Source organism: Juglans microcarpa x Juglans regia, chromosome 4S (genome assembly GCF_004785595.1).
Source record: "Juglans microcarpa x Juglans regia isolate MS1-56 chromosome 4S, Jm3101_v1.0, whole genome shotgun sequence".
Classification (NCBI taxonomy): Eukaryota; Viridiplantae; Streptophyta; class Magnoliopsida; order Fagales; family Juglandaceae; genus Juglans; species Juglans microcarpa x Juglans regia.
Window position 1 is genome coordinate 9897385 of NC_054601.1, and position 17556 is coordinate 9914940.

General features: G+C 35.2%; 1 non-coding gene across 1 annotated transcript; it reads left to right on the forward strand.

Moving 5' to 3' along the window:
• Nucleotides 1–5319: 5319 nt before the first annotated feature.
• LOC121263927 lies at nt 5320–5427 on the forward strand. The gene has a single exon (XR_005940408.1). It is a non-coding gene; the product is annotated as a small nucleolar RNA R71 (small nucleolar RNA).
• The last annotated feature ends 12129 nt before the right edge of the window (nt 5428–17556 follow it).

Consider the following 17556-nt stretch of genomic DNA (forward strand, 5'->3'; position numbering starts at 1 on the left):
TTCATATAAAATGATTTTTTCATAATTATTTTAATGTATAAATCTTCACATAAAATCATGGTTTTCCATAAACATATTGTTGCATAACTCATCACATAAAATCATATTTTTTTCATAAGTCTCTTGATGCAGGTGTCATGCAACTAACATGAAACTTTTATATAAAATTATGGCATTGATAAATGCATCATGGCAGTCAATAATCATTTTTTTCATGAATTAGGTATGTAAAAAGGGCTTCTAATAGAGGGCATGCATGCATAATACTTTTATGAAATACTTTTACAAATGACATGTCATTTACAGTATATACATGGAAGGGTATGATCATGCTACTTGTCTCGTAGTGTGATTACGCCTAAACTAGTACGCGGTGTTATAGTATAGTTTCGGGTGTCGATCCACAGGGAGTTGGAAGAAACACAATAAGACGCAAGCTTAAAAAAAAGATCAAATTATAATATGACAACAATAAAAAAATTCGACCTAAAGCACGTAATTAAAATAAGATTAGGGCACGGATAAGAAGGCAAGTAAAGCTTTGGGCTTCCATCAACCGGATCCAATACTCTGACTTTCTCAATCCAAATGATATACACAATTAAGAATTATAGCTCCAAATTCCTAATTGGAAGATATGACATTACATTCATCTACTTTCTCAAATTTAATTCTAGGACCTATTCCCCCTTTACAAACCATGGTTTTCATATATAAAAATGAATATCAGATTTAAAGATGACCCTATGTTCATAAACAATAGTGCAACAAAAGATCACATCAATGGTATGAAAAGCTTGTTTATGTCACAATCATATATTCATAATCCTATAGTTCAACAAAATCAAGCCATAACAAGATTTAATATAATTGTCTCAAATTTATAATATCCAAAACAAATGGAGAATTGAATCCTAGAATTTTAAACAATAAAACTTAACATATGAATTGAAATAAAGTCCAAGTATTTTCACCAATCAATTTCCACCCTAGGCTTTACCCAACATTTAGTTCTCCATAGAAGAACTAAAAATAAAAATAGTGTTTTTCTCTTATTTAGATTTGTGCCTCCTCCCTTTTAAAACTTCCAATTTCGTGCTAACGAAATGCTTATATATGGTAGGAAAAAAACTCTAATGTCTTTCATATTCCTGCATACAAAATCACCTAAATTTCAGGACTCATCTGCAGCAGCCACATACTAGCTTCAGGAGTTTGAATTTAGAAATTCTTATTAGAGACAACATTGTAGTCCTTTTTAATGCATGAAGAATCGCATCAATCCAATATTTGAGCGAAAAGTTATGATCAAAATAATAAAGTATGTACAGGCTATCTTCTAGCGAATTTCGGACTGACTTTTTCTCTTGATCCAAATTACTCTCAAACCCCATCATTATTCTTATTTGAATAGTCCAACACTCGTTAAAAGTTCTTAGGTTATTCCAACGTCTTGCCCACTTGAAAGTCGTTTGAATTTAACTGAGTTTGGACTTGCTCTTATATAGACTCTGAAATTAAATATAAAAATCTACTTAGGAGTATTCCAAAGTAAATAGAAACTCAATTCAAGAATACACATTAATTCATATGATTTCTATTCACGTTTTAGCATTTTAGTCCAATAATAGGGTATTTAGAGTGCACTTTCGTACACTCATCACACCCTCTAACTTATTTATTGCTAGTCCTTAGCAATTTTCATACCAAAACAATGAAGGAAACCAAAGAAAATACACACAAAGGCCACCAAGTCACACTTTCTAGATTCACATATCAAAGCAATCTTAGGAACTCAATAACTCTATCACAAGCTATCCACCTATAGCAATCCATAGAGAGTGTGTGTATCTTCCAAACTATATACATCTAACAGAAGTCTTGACACATGCAACATTAAGAACATCGCAAGCGAAATGTTCAACTCTATAACGCATAGGTATAAAAGTGTTTCGTGTGAGGATTCTCTCTATGGAGTTGACAATGGGTGTACACACACTCTCATAGAGATTTAGGTAATTATGAACAAGCAACAAACAAACATTGATATTATAATAGGAGCACTAACAAATGAGAATTAAACCATTCTTTCTACAAACTTACTTGTGATCAGAACAATCAAAACAAAAGGTTATGATGTGGCATAGATTAGGCTATATGACAAGAAAAGGAAAAAGATTCAAAAACTTTCAAGTATATACATAAGAACTCTTATTGAACATATCAATAAACCACATCTATCACTTGATGTACTCTTTAACCTTTCAAATCATCGAATAGTGCCTCTTTTTCTTTTTCTTTTCATCATTTTTTTTTTATAATTTGGTGAACAATTATATGTCACCCTGGTATTTTGTTATTTCTACCTAGCCTTGATATTTTTGCCTTTAAAGCTCACTCACTTGAACACCTTATAACTTATGTTCTTCCATTTTTTCACTCTTTTTTTTATTCTTTGCAAAAAAAGAAGAATTTCACATCTAGTACACAGTTAGAAGTAACAAGGATAGGAAAAATCAGTGTATATATTATACTCCAATGTGGAGAGGTATGGATAATTTAGGTATATGAAGAAAAAATTACATGTGCTTATTGGCTCAAAGTTAGCTACTATGAGTCTATGATGGAAATGGTTAGCTTGAAAGGCTCAAACATTGATCCTAAGTTGACTCTCGTCATATTCCAAGTATATCCACTATCTTACCACAAACCATGTAATGATATTCTGAAAAAAAATATCCAATTCAACAGATCAATGAACGCTTATCACAATTTACTGCATTTGTAGGCTCTCAATCCTCTCCAAAATTCACATGAATATTTAAGCAAAAGAGTTCTTTAGTTACATATGTCAAATCACCATCTTACCACAAAGTTTGGATGAATGCATTAGGGGTTCTGTGAATGATTCAGCAAAAAATGATTATGGTGGGTTTGGTGAATTCATGAAGATGGCTATGAATGAGAATGAGTACACATGTGAAAATGATGCACATGTGATGCAAATTAAAATAAATTGACACATGAAAATATGCCACAGAGTTCCATTAAGCATTTTAAATATTGAATTTGTACCACCACCTCTAACTTAAATGAAATATTGTCCTCAATGTTTAAGAATCAAATTTGAATGGATAGTAACTAAAAAAGGTATAATACACCTAATGAGTGACGTGAGTAGCTTGTTAAGCACCAAAGATGGTAACATGAAATGACAAAATGAAACTAACCTGTAAACAAAAAACAAAGAAAAAAACAGCAAACAAAAAGGAAAAGATAGAAAATAAGAGAAAACAAACAAAACAAATAAAGAAAAAACATACCTATGTGGTGTGGTCAAGGTTGATAAATCGGATCCATAAGTGGAATGTCTTTCACTCACGGAACTTGCCTATCAATTTATACTTTAAGGTATTGATAATTTATTTTAAAGATCCGACCATTCTTAGGATCTTTTATTTCCACCGTCCCATTTGCAAAAATATTCTTCGCTACAAAAGGGCCGGTCCACCTAGACTGAAGTTTTCCTGGGTGCTTATGAAGTCTAGAATCATATAAGTATACTAGGTCATTAGGATTGATCGTCTTCCTACATGCCTTCATTTTAGCCTTATAGATTTTAGAGTTCTATTAAATATCATTTCTCAACTCCTCCAACTCGGTCAACTGAAAATTCCTAAGCTTACCAGCATTCAATTTCGAAGAAATACTAATAGGAAAAGTGTCACCTCGGCCGAGAAATGCATGCTTAAAACCTGAGGGCAATGACTTCAATTCCAATTTGGGACTATCCACGCATGAAGGAATCTGTTTTTCACTTTTCTTAGACAGCTCCTCAAATTTCAGTTGCCAAATATGTGGGCTATAATCCTGAGGTTCATAAAAAATAACACAAACATCTACAACATCAGATGAATCATTCATAGTATCAAACTCAGAATTAACAAGAAAATATTTTAAGGAATCAGAATCATGAGTTGTGTGAACTCCCTTATCTATGAGTGTGTCAATCATGTACGTTTGGTGGCACTCGTCATCCTTTATTGATTGTTTTTCAATATGAAAAATATTCACCTCAAGAGTCATATTCCCAAAAGAGAGTTTCATTAGACCATTCTTATAATTAACAAGAGCATTAGCAGTAGAGAGGAAAGGTTACCTAAAATTAAGGGGATTTTATAATTAGAGTCAACAATAGAACTAGTATCAAAGATTAAGAAATCAACATGGTAGTAAAACTTGTCAATTTGAATCAAAACATCCTCAACTATTCATCTCGGTTTCTTAACTGAATGGTCAGCCAATTGAAGCACAACAAAAGTAGGCTTAATTTCATTCAAACCAAGCTGCAAATAAATGGAATAAGATGTAAATTTACACTAGCTTTTAAATCTAGCAACACTTGCTCAAACTCATGATTCCTAATATTATATGCAATAGTTGGACAACCTGAATCCTTGTAATTAGGAGGAATACGTTGCTCAATTAGAGCACTAACTTGCTTTGTTAAAAATATTGTTTTCTTAACATAGTGTTTCCTCTTAACTGTACACAAATCTTTGAGAACTTTTGCATAAGTAGGAATTTGTTTAACAACATGGAAAAGATGAAGATTGATCTTTACCTATTTGAGGTTCTCCAAGATTTCATTGCTAGAATTCAAAATTTGCATACCAATAAAAGCATGTAAAGTATCTTCTAAAGGGTTCCTAGAAGAAGATGATGCATGATACGGTGTAGGATAAACTCTAGGTGGTTGTGCTGGCTACTGGTGTTCAGATTTCCACCTCGGATAAACTCTGTGCCACATTTAGGATGATGACGCCACCTCGGATTGTAAGTATTGAGAGAAAGTGTAAAAGACTTCTTGTACATACCTAAGGCATTATATTATTCCACATACATTCCTCTCATTTCAACAAATGTGGGCACTCTTAAGTTAGGTGATCTACCCCATCACACACAAAACATGGTCCAAAGGACTCAACACGAGTATTCATGTATGTTGGCTTTAAATCTTTAGTTTTTCACACATATAGCTCTCTAATGAGCATCTAAACCTTAGCCTTTAGGTTATCCTCTTCCCTGAGATGGTAAATTCCATCACCATTTGGGTTTTCTACAGGTCGTGACCTATTTGTGCTCTCAGTAGCACTAGGTCCAGTCCAAGTCTGAGCTTTTTCAGCAAGCTCATTGAGGTATTCTACAGCCTCATTAGGATTTTTCTACAAGAACTCACCATTACACATCATCTCTACAAATTGGCGCTCTCTAGGTGTAAATTCCTCATAAAAATAGCTCACTAAGCGCCAATTATTTTACCCATGGTGCGGACACATACTCAACAACTCCTTAAATCTCTCCCAAGACTGATACAAACTCTCATTGTCCTTTTATGCAAAGGTGGGGATTTTCATTTTTAAAGCGTTGGTCTTATGTTGGGGAAAGTATTTATCAAAGAAGACTTGAGTCATCTCATTCCATGACCCAATAGATCGTGGTCTCAACGAGTATTACCAACTCTTAGCTCTACCCTTCAAAAAGAAATGAAAGAACTTAAGTCTCACAACGTCATCAATTGCATTTGACTATGAAAAGTCGCAACTACTTCCTTAAACTTACTAATATGCACATATGGATTTTCATTTTTCAAGCCATGAAAAATAGGGAGTAACTGTATTATCCCTGTTTTAAAATCCAGTTGGTGAGTATTAGTTGGAAACATGATGCATAATGGTGTGGCTGTGCATGTAGGGTAGAGGTAATCTTAAAGAGTTATAGTGGGTTGATCTTTGTGATCACTCATTTCCTCAGGACTAGATGGATTGTCAAATAAAATATTTAAAAAGTTTGATTCTGACTCTAGCACAGGCCTACAAGCAAATTTACCCAAAACGTCTCTATATATGTGCATGCAAGGTAACAAAATACTATAAAAATACCAAAATTTGATTACGCCCAAATTAATACGTGGTGTTATAGTTCAGGGTGTCAATCTACAGGGAGTAAGAAGAAACACAAGAAGACGCAAGCTTAAAATAAAAGATTAAATTATAATATAACAAGAATCTGAAAATTCTACCTAAAGCACGTAATTAAAATAAAATTAGGGCACGGATAAGAGGGCAAGTAAAGCTTTGGACTTTCATCAACCGGATCCAATACTCTGACTTTTTCAATCCAAATGATATACACAATTAAGAATTATAGCTCCAAATTCATAATTGGAAGATATAACATTATATTCATCTACTTTCTCAAATTTAATTCTACGATCTATTCTCACTTTACAAACCACGGCTTTTATATATAAAAATGAATATCAGATTTAAAGAGAACTCTATGTTCATAAACAATAGTGCAGCAAAAGATCACATCAATGCTATGAAAAGCTTGTTTAAGCCACAATCATATATTCATAATTTTATAGCTCGACAAAATTAAACCATAGCAAAATTTAATATAATTGTCTCCAACTTATAATATCCAAAACAAATGGAGAATTGAATCCAAGAATTTTAAACAATAAAACTTAACATATGAAATGAAATAAAGTTAAAATAGTTTCACCAATCAATTTCCACCCTAGGCTTTACCTAAGATTTAGTTTTTCATGGAAGAACTAAAAATAAAAATAGTATTTTTCTCTTCTTTAGATATGTGCCTCCTCCCTTTCAAAACTCTCAATTTCGTGCTAATGAAATGCTTATATAAGGTATGAAAGAAACCTTAATGTCTTTCATATTCCCGTATACAAAATCGCATAAATTTTAAAACTCACATTGGTAGCCACGTACGTGCTCCAGGATTTTGAATTTGAAAATTCTTACTAGAGACAACTTTGTATCCCTTTAACATAGTTTTCAAACGCATCAAGAATCGCATCAATCTGATATTTAAGCGAAAGGTTATGATCAAAATACTAAAGTATGTACAGGGTGTCTTCTAGCGAATTTCGGATTGACTTTTTCTCTTGATCCGAATTAATCTCAAACTCCATTATTATCCTTATTTGAAGAGTCCTACACTCGTTGAAAGTTTTTAGGTTGTTCCAACATCTTGCCCACTTGAAAATCCTTTGAATTTGACTAGGTTTGGACTTACTCTTTTATAAACTCTGAAATTAAATATAAAAATCTGCTCAGGAGTATTCCAAAGTAAATAGAAACTCAATTCAATAATACACATTAATTTCTATGATTTTTATTCACATTTTAGTATTTTAGTCCAATAATAGGATATTTATAGTGCACTTTCGTACACTCATCATAGTGTTAATTTAATATTTCTAAGGCGAAACTAATTATTTATAAAATAAGCACATAACTTACGTCAATTTCTAATTAATCACGTACTTTGTAATTAAACTTGAAATAAACAAATAAGCTATGTTTTCCTAAATCCTAAAATCCTAGAAATATTAAAATCACATTAACTCCATAATATTGATGTTAAAACCATAAATCTAGTGGTCATGTGTCCAACTCTAATCTTTGTCTTTCTTCAATTACTCTAAAAATGGTTTAACCTTTATTAGACCCAAACTCTCATAAATCGATATTTCCCAATAAACCATAAAACATAAGTCCAAGCCCATGACCTATTTAAAATTGCATAACCCATAACACAATACTTCAAATCAGCCTGTAACACCCGTAGCCTCTAACTCAAGAACTTAATGACATGAACTTGTGTGACTAAAGGCGGGGAGGGGGTGTGATGGTGGTTATCAGTGGCTCAAAAGCGGGCAAGCTATGCACTAGTTAGAGAGAGAGAGATACTGAGAGGTGAAAAGGGAAAGATTTTGAAGAGGGTTGTTCCAATATACGATGGTGGTCGAACAAACTACAGCGGTCAATCGAGTGGAAACATAATGTGAATCTTCCCCTTATTCTTTTCAGAGCCTAGAGTGTGCACACAGGAAAGACCATGCAGAAAATCACTTTATTTCCAAAGTGGGTGCACCAGAAACGGACATGTTGGTACCAACATTATAACAGAGGCCACATTTTTATAGCAGTGGTAAGGTAGGGACGGAAGCAGGGATAGAGAGTCAAGCCAGAGGTTTGCAGATGCAACATTTCATAAACAAACAAAGTGATGAGCATATACAGATCACCTAGTTGTTTGAAAAATTTTAAATTTCAATTTTGCTCTTTTAATACAGTTACGAACAAAATGTTAAAATGTTCATGTCTACACCAGTCATGACAGAAAAGTCTTTCAGTACATGTTCAGATTACACAAAAGGCAGAAAAAGATGACCGAAGTTATTTTCCAACGTTCCATACCAAAATATGCAATTTTTTTCAAAAATCAACCTCAGTCAAAGTTTGATAAAGTCTAGCATAGAAACACCGCTACTTGACTCTTGTAGCATATTATCCAAATCTTGAGTCCAACTTCTAATAGTCTCATCACTGAAATTAGAAAAATATTCACTAAAGTGTTAATAACTATAGAAGCACCAAAACTAACTCTACCAACTACCACCAAACAAGTTTATGTCTAACTTTACTAACGAAAATCCATAAACCGAATAACAATTTCAGCATGTACAATTCCATCATAATACCCCAGTTCTTAATTACATAGGACAATCTTCAATAAACAATACACAAAAATTTAGCTCATTCTTCTCAAATTTACTTCACCAATCACAAAACGCATGTTAACCAAACCAACTACACGTTTAAAAACATTTACCCCTCGCTTTCCCCAACCAATAACCTATTTAATTTGCCCCGACGTGTCCAACTAAAATGTCCAACGGTAACAAATCAACGCCCAGATAGTCATAGAACCACATCCAACACAACCATCTTACTCCCAATAGTCGTAATTAATTCGTCACACACCCGTCAAGGGAAAACAACCACGTTTTCCAGTAAATAAAACAGTCCATATAGCCACACAAACTAGCCTAAATAGCCACGCATAACAGCCCAAACAGTCACACATCTATCCAAAATAGCCACACATCAACCCAAATAGCCACACAACTCGACCCGCACAACCACAACTTGACTCCTAACATGCCAAGCAACAAACATCTCTCAAGTTAACAAATCAAACAATCACACATAGCTCACAACACTACAACAGTGACTCCCCACGCCACACACAATCCATACGGCAACCCAAACTGCCACAATTTGTGTTCATCCCCTCTGATTCCCCAACAATTCACGCAACCTTCAAGTTCTACTATTTAAACATATTTCATAAAAATAATACAGCAACAACCAATCATTCGCGTCACACACGTAACAATACAAAATGGGCCTAATAATCTAGGTTTCATACCTAGTCTTGTGTGGTGGCCTATGGAATTTGAGGATAAAGAAACGTTATCCAGGGATGTAACGACCACCCTATGAACCAACACAATGACTTCAAAACTTCAGTTTGCACAGTGGGGTATTACATGGAAATGGGGCTAAGATCGAACAAGGGCACTACCTTGGCGGCACTTTGAACAGAGGCTATGCAATTCCACTGCTTCCACTAGTCATGATGGCGGCACTAACAGAGTGGATAAATATAGGATCTTTCAAGAGTGTGTAAACAAATGAGAGACAGCAACAACTAAGGAATTAAGTAGCCAAAACATAAATCAAAGAGACTCACCAGTGTCGGACAAGAACAATAGCATTGGCAATAGAAATCCACGAATGGTGGCATCGACATTTTGTGTACATCAAGAAAGAATTAGATCTCAGGACAGGGGAAAACACACACACACACACACATCGAGAAAGGAATAAGAGAGAGAGAGAGAGAGAGAGAGAGAAAGAGAGAGAGACGGTTGGATAGAGGGAAAAAATCATATGGAGGGTCAAGCGGCTGCTTGTCGACGCAACGAGGCAACCAAAACTAGTGTTGGATAGCGGTAATGCACCACGCGGAGGGAAGTGCTTTGCGATGAGTGAATTTTTAAGTGAGAATTTGTGGGACACAGAGTGCGTGAGGGAGATGGAGTTACTGTTGTGGCTGTGCAACGGTGTATTGCGACTAGGCTCCCTACGACCACAGTCAAGGGAGTTACCGAATCAAGGTCCACTAAAGTAGAGAGTTAAGATATACATATATATATATATAGAGAGAGAGAGAGAGAGAGAGAGAGAAAGAAGGTGAAAATGATTGGGTTGATGTGCATCATGGGCAAACAGAGGAATTGAGGCATACGAAAACTTACCTTCGTAGAAAGAGAGCTACAAGGTTGGAACTTCTTTGAAAAATCAAACGACGTGGGGGATTTGGAGAAAACTACAAGAGAGAAAATAAGAAGGAGGGCAAAACCGTCGAGAAGAGGGAAAAATTGAAGAGGGTTATGGCCTCAAAACAACGCCGTTTTGGGGAGTGGGCTTCTCCTCCTGGGCCTGGTGTTATAGATAGGGCACTGAGGGAAGGCCATGAGGGTGCTGGTGGAATGGAGAAGATGGCAGCAACATGAGGCTTGGTAGAAGGTGGGTCAACAACAACCCTAGCAACAACTAGAATTCTCAACTTGCATGAGTGGTCAAACTATGCGTGAATGTGTATAATATATATATATATATATATATATACTGGTGCTAAAATAATTATACAATAATGGCATTGAACCATCTAAAACTTATTGCACAGATAACCCTCATGACATGGCACCACCACATAGTGCCATGTGGTTTATTAAAAACATAAAAAAGTATTCAAACCAAAAGGTCCTCCGAAAATACTAAAAGAGTAAGATTGAGGCTCCGTTTGGTTGTTAAACTCATCTGAGTTCAACTTAGTTCAGTCTAATTTTAAACTAAGTCTAATATCCAAACACATAACTCTTAAATTACTAAACTCATCTTAACTCAAAACTTATATACACGTGGGACCCACACCCTTTTTCAATTCAACATTTCTTTACACGTGAGACTTACAACCTTTTTCAACCTTCCATAAATACATCTAAATTTATCTTAACATCTAAACTCATTTTAGGTGAACCCCACAAAACTCACTCTACCATCTCAACTCACTACTATTCATAAAGAACTCAACTCAGCTTAACTTCCAAATCCAGCCTGAAATTCTAGATTTTCTCTACCTCTTTTGTGTTTCTATTTTTTTTTTTTTTTTAATAAAGCATGTGGCATGACACGATAATGTCACGTCAAGAGGGTTATCTAAGTTGTAGTTTCAGATGACCAAACAGCATTATTCAAACGTGTATATATATTCTATTATAAAAAAGTGTATATATATATATACATACATACATATACTGTAGCCGTGAACCCTAGCTTGAACATGAAGACGTGCATGGCTTGGAGTTTATAAACAAACCAAGCGTTGGGTTTCACAAGTTTGGGTCCATTTGGCCCATCCATATTAAATTGGCTTAAAATCTAATTATTGGGCCCAATACAAACTATTAATCCACTACAATAATGTATGGGCCGTGGCCTTTCCAAAATTACCCAATAAATATTAATTGGGCTTCCAAAAAATATTAGCCTCTTAATACCATCTAAAATCAACTAAACTTTATAGAGCCGTCAAATAAACTTTTGGACCTACGAGCCTAATTAAAAATTTTTAGCGAACCTCAATGAATTAATAGTTCATGGGCTTATCCAAAATGACTCATTAAACCTATTTTAGGCCCAACAAAATTTTATATATACCATCTCTAATAATATTGGAGCAAGTCGTTACACCTGTTGAACTCGATTTTCATTTCTTTCTCCTTGAAACAAAGACGTGGCCATCCATGGATGGGGAGCCCCATGTAGGCTGAACCCAAGCCGATCTCAATGGAAGGTTTACCCTCTCTTGACGGTTATTCTTCCCTTCCTCTATCATGGTTGCCTACCATTGTTTTAGGTCTCTCTCATAAGTCCCTTAATTTTTGCATTTTTCAAATTTTTTTTCTCTTTTTGTTTACAAATTTTTTATGTGATCTTGGGATTTATAACGTTATACGATCCATTCCCTCTCTTTTTCACATGTAGTCATTTATATTAAGTAATTTCAGCACTTGGTCTCTCATTAATTTTCCATTGAATTCGTTTACTTTAAAATACAATAATTTCATTAAAGTAATAGTCTTAAGTGTTGACTGACGTGGATTTATTTTAGTGCATTCTTAATTGGTTGTAGGAAAGAAATGCAAAAGACATACATATATTTCTTCTACATGCACATGTAAGTGTTTATAGCTTAATTGGAGAAAATTGATGCTTACGGTATAGATATTTGTTCTGATAAAAACCCTTTGGCAAACGTTCCATTTTTAATTTTTGGTAGTCTGTCATCTAGGTTGTTAAAACGTTATTACTGTAATCGAGGCGCAAGAAGTAGTTTGCATCCATGATCAGTGCCTATTCTTCTTCTTTTTTCAAAGAGAATAAATGAGGTAGAGGACTGTAAGGTAGCCTACATTGAGTCTGTGATACAGTAACACTTGATTTCTAGACAGACATAAAATATTGGTTCATTATTTAGATTTTCTATCTGTGAAGATTAGCTACTGTGTGGATTGGTTGTGAAATGGTTGCTGAGGATGCCATTGAGAGGATCGAGATTTTCACCTTTAGTAATCATTGATGTGTTTTTCTACACATTTTTCTTAGTATGATTCTCTCAGTGGTTTTGAGTGAAAGATGGTTAAATATATGTTTTTAAACAAATATTTGTGTTCTTATGATTCTCTTATTTAGATGCCATTGAGTAAAAGATAGTGTTTTAGTATACAAAAAGGGATGCTTCTTTATAGCTGTTACTTGAGACTTTCAGTGATTATTGTATACTTCTAAGTGCTGGCAGTGCAGTTGTATGTTTGCCCAAGATGGACATGATGATAAGTTAATAACTAAAAAGTATGTCTACTACGTCTCTATCTTTACTTTTATGTTTCTTGTTCTTTGACTCCATGCAACAAAGTATGTCTCAATTTGATAATTGCATCTCTTTATTTGCTAAAGTTTTGGAGATCCTATTTTGTTATTCAAAGTGAGTTTATGTTTGTGTTGAGAAGATGCCAAAACAGTGATACCCACAAGCTGACGGAGGAGTAATTGATAGGGGAATACAACTAGATTATAGGCAGTTTCAAACTTTTTAGAATATCATTCACGTATCATAATCTTCAATCTATGTAATTAATTTTTTATCTTAGTTTCTTATTTGTTGTTGTTTTGATAGATCAATTTAATTTGTTATGGTTTGATACGTGATACAAGTAAGATAACAAGAAGTAGTTGCCAACTCTTAGTGATAGTTTTTTGTATTTTCACTTTTATCCATGTTATATGCTGCTTTCATGGTTCCTAAAATTGGGTCAATTGTTTAAGCAAGGGGAACAATGAGACATATATCAGGTAATGAGGTATAGTTTGCCTAATGGTGTCCTAAATATTGTTCATGGCTACATTAATGTAAGGTTCTAAAAATGGATTACCAGAGTCTGTTCATTCCATTAATACCACACTTTACAATCAATATATATTATTGATCTTTAGTTTTAAGCATCAATCTTTTCCTAGCGAATGTGATACAAATTAATCTTTTCCTTGCGATTTTTAGTGCTTGTAGTCTCGTAAAAATTGATAACAAATATCATTATTTTTTCTTTTTTGATAAAAGGAAGCTTTATTGCTCTTAAAAAGTTACAACATCTCCAAAAGACGACAGATTGAATACAAAGGGAAATATCTTCCATTTCTAATATATCTTCATGGAGAGATAAGGCATCTCGAGCTAAATTATGGACATACTTGTTTGTTTCTCTCCTTTTATGGTTAACTGACCAAGTAGCAAAGGAGTTAAGCAGAGTTTTTGTGTCCTCAATTAGCATTCCTGCCTGGCTCTAGTTTGAGATCTCCTTGGATAGGTTGTTCACCACTTGAAGTGCAACACCCTCGAGAATGAATGATCTTATACCCATCTCTTGACAAGATTTTGTTGCAACCATCACTACATAGGATTCTTCTAGCTGATCATTAGCAATGAGAATTCTGAGTGCTCGAAGTGATCCTATCACTTGGCCTTCCACATCCCTTATGATCACTCCAATGCCAACTCTTCCCTTTGCCATGTCAATGGCTACATAGCCTTCTGAAAGTGATCAGGGGGTTTCTTCCACTTACTAAGAATCTGTCTAGAAGTGCCATGTTGATCTTTGTAGTTCCTTGGGATATTCTTAAAAGTCTACAATTCCTCTCTAGCTTTATTGACAATGAAGTTGGAATGGCTGAAAACTTTACCATGTGTAGCTTCATTTCTCCTAGTCTAGATCAGTCTTGCTATTATCATTGATTCCTCAAGTTCAACTTGCTGTAGAGTTTGGAAAAGCCTGCTCCAAATATCCATGAAAGAGTTACTATGGATAGACTTTTTCTGAATTTTCCTTCAACCTTGGCTTCAAACATCTCTTCAGGCAGCACAACTCCGTAAGGCATGCCCCACTGTTTTAAAAGTGCTCTCACATATTGGACACATATCATTCTCCACAACCTTCCTTTTACACAGGGTTGAGAAGGTAGGTAGTGCATCTTGACAAACTCTCCAAATTTTCACCGCATAAGGAACATGCAGTTGCCAACTTGATCTCCAAGCTCCATCCCTCATTCTTTCAACAGAGGTGCCCCCATTGTTGCTATTGACAATCTTACTATGAAGATGATAGGCACTCCTAGCTGAAAAAATCTCATTCTTTTTGTAGTGCCACACCAACTTGTCCTCTCTTTCTCCAATACTTATTGGATTGCTCTTGATCAGATCAGCATCTTGGGAGGAGAATATATTCTGAATCATATCTACCTTCCAACCCTTCTGATCAAAATCTATTAGGGCAGCCACCTTTGCATCATCCTCAAGACTAGAAATAGGGGACTGAATCATATAGGAGTAAGGTCTTGGAATCCATCTGTCCTTCCAAATTCTAACTTTCTTCCATCGCCAATCTTCCAAATCAGACCTTCCCTTAATAATTGTTGCCCAGCTAGGATACTCCTCCAAATAAAAGAATGCCTATATCCCAATTTTGCCTCCAAAATATCACCCTGTAGGAAATATTTCTGCTTGAAGATTCTAGTAGGAAAGGATTCAAGGTATTGTACCATTATCCAGCTTTGCTTGGCCAACATAGCAAGATTGAAGCTTCTAAAATCTCTAAGCCCCAAACCTCCAATCTCCTTTGGAAGTCTCATTTGATCCCATTTAATCCAATGAATTTTTTAGTGTTCATCATTGTGACCCCACTAGAATTGTTTTAGCATCCTATTTAGTTTCTGAGTGATTGAATAAGGAAGCAAAAAGATGCCCATGGTGTAGGTGAGAATAGCTTGGAGGACAACTTTCAATAGAATCTCTTTGCCTGCAGCTGACAGAAACTTGGATTTCTAGTTAGATATTTGAGCCCATGTCATATCAAGAATTGAATGGAATGTAGCACATTTTGATCTTCCAACTGCTGCTAGTAGCCCCAAGTACTTCTCATAAGAACCAGTTGATCTCACCCCTGCTATCTCCACTTTTGTATTTTGTATCTCTAGAGAATTGTTTCTATTGAAAAAAATTGAGGTCTTCTTTTTGTTTAGCATTTGACCCAAAGCTATTTCACATATATTCAAAATATGGATCACTCTACTCCACTCCAGTGAGTTGGCTTTACAAAATAGGAAGTTGTCATCAACAAAGAAGAAGTGATTGATGCTTATTGAGTCCTTCCCAATAGATACTTTTGCAATATTACCATCTGTCTCGGCTTGATTCAGTAGGAAAGTTAAGGCTTTAGCACACATGATAAAGAGATATAGTGAGAGAGGATCTCCCTATCTTAGACCCCTGGAGGGGTAAAAAGGTGCTTGTAGTTCTCCATTGATCGTAATTGAATAATACACCGAGGAGATACATTCCATAATAAGAGTTATACACTTATATTCAAGCCCCATTCTGCTCATGACTGTCTCAAGAAATTTCCACTCCATTTGACCATATGCATTGCTCATATCAAGTTCAAAAGCCATATAGCCTAACGGACCTTTCATGTTAGTGTTCAAAGAGTGGAGAGTTTCATAGGCAACAAGAACATTTTTAGTGATTAATCTACCAAGAACGAATGCACTCTGATTGAGGAATATAATCACTGGTAACACCCTCTTTAATCAATGTGCAAAAACTTTAGCCACAATCTTATAGATAACATTGCATAGGTTGATTGGTCTAAATTTTGAGACTTTCTTTGGCTCCTTTATCTTTGGGATAAGAGTTATGAAAGTTTCATTGACACTTTTGAGAGAACCTCATTTCTTAGGAAAATTCAACACAAATTTACACACATTCTCTCCAATAAATGCCCAATTGGTTTGATAAAAGTGGGCAGGAAAACCATCAAGTCGTGGAGAGCTTAGAGAAGGCATTTGAAAGGTAGCTTCTTTTACTTCTAACTCAATGAAATAAAAGAAGAAGTTGAGAATTCATATCATTTATGACTCTAGCCTCCATATAAGAGAGGCAGCTATCCATATCAGAAGAATTGAAAAGATTAGGAAAAAACCATTAAATATATCACCTATCTTGGGTTGATCAGAGGTTAAACCTCCTTGTTGCTCCATGATCTGGTGGATATAGTTGGCTTGCCTTCTCTGTTTGCATGCTTGTGATAGAATTTTGTGTTTCTATCCCCCTGTGCCAACCAATGCTACTTTGGTCGCTGCTTCATTTGATCTCCTCTTCGTCTAAGATGAAGTCCACTTCCTCATGCAAATTTTTGATAGTGCAGATGTGATCTCCTTCACTTGCAAATTGCAAGACAGATAATCTCTCGATTCTTTCTCTTATTTCACTTGGTGCCTTCTTAAGCTTTGAGTGGTTCCACATTTTTAGCGCCTTTTTTCAATTTTGGAGTTTTCCTCTGATTGCAAATTTTCCCCCATCTCCTATTTGTACTTTACTCCAGGTTTCCTTAATGATATTCGAACATTCCTCCTTCAGGGCCCAAGTAGCTTCATATCTGAAAGCATAGCTCTTCCTTTTCCTACTGCTATTGTTCCTATCAAGCTTTACCACAAAGGGGACACAGATCAGATTTAAAAGCAGGTAACACTAAGCAGTTAGAGTCTGAGAAACGTTGATGCCATTCTAGATTTGCTACAACTCTATCAAGTCTTTCCTTAGTGAAACCCATGCCTCTTCTATTGTTTGCCCAAGTGAACTTTAGGCCCTTGGTATGAATCTCAATAAGGGAGCAGAACTCGAGAGCTTCTCTAAATGTTTCCATATGTTTGTAAGGTCTTGAGATTGCTCCAACCTTCTAACTTTAGTAGGTTATCTCATTATAGTTCCCTACACAAATCCATGGGGAAGTATTCTCAAGCTTCAGATGCTTCAGAAGGTTCCAACTACTATCCCTTTTAGATGTTTCTGGGTGGCCATAGAATCCTGTGAACATCCAAGAGATCCGCTTGTATTTCTTTGTTACCAGTTCACTAATGTGCCATCTGGTGTAATTTATTAGCTGAACATTAATCTTATTATTCCACAAAAGGCCAAGCCCACCAATGCTCCCTAACTGTC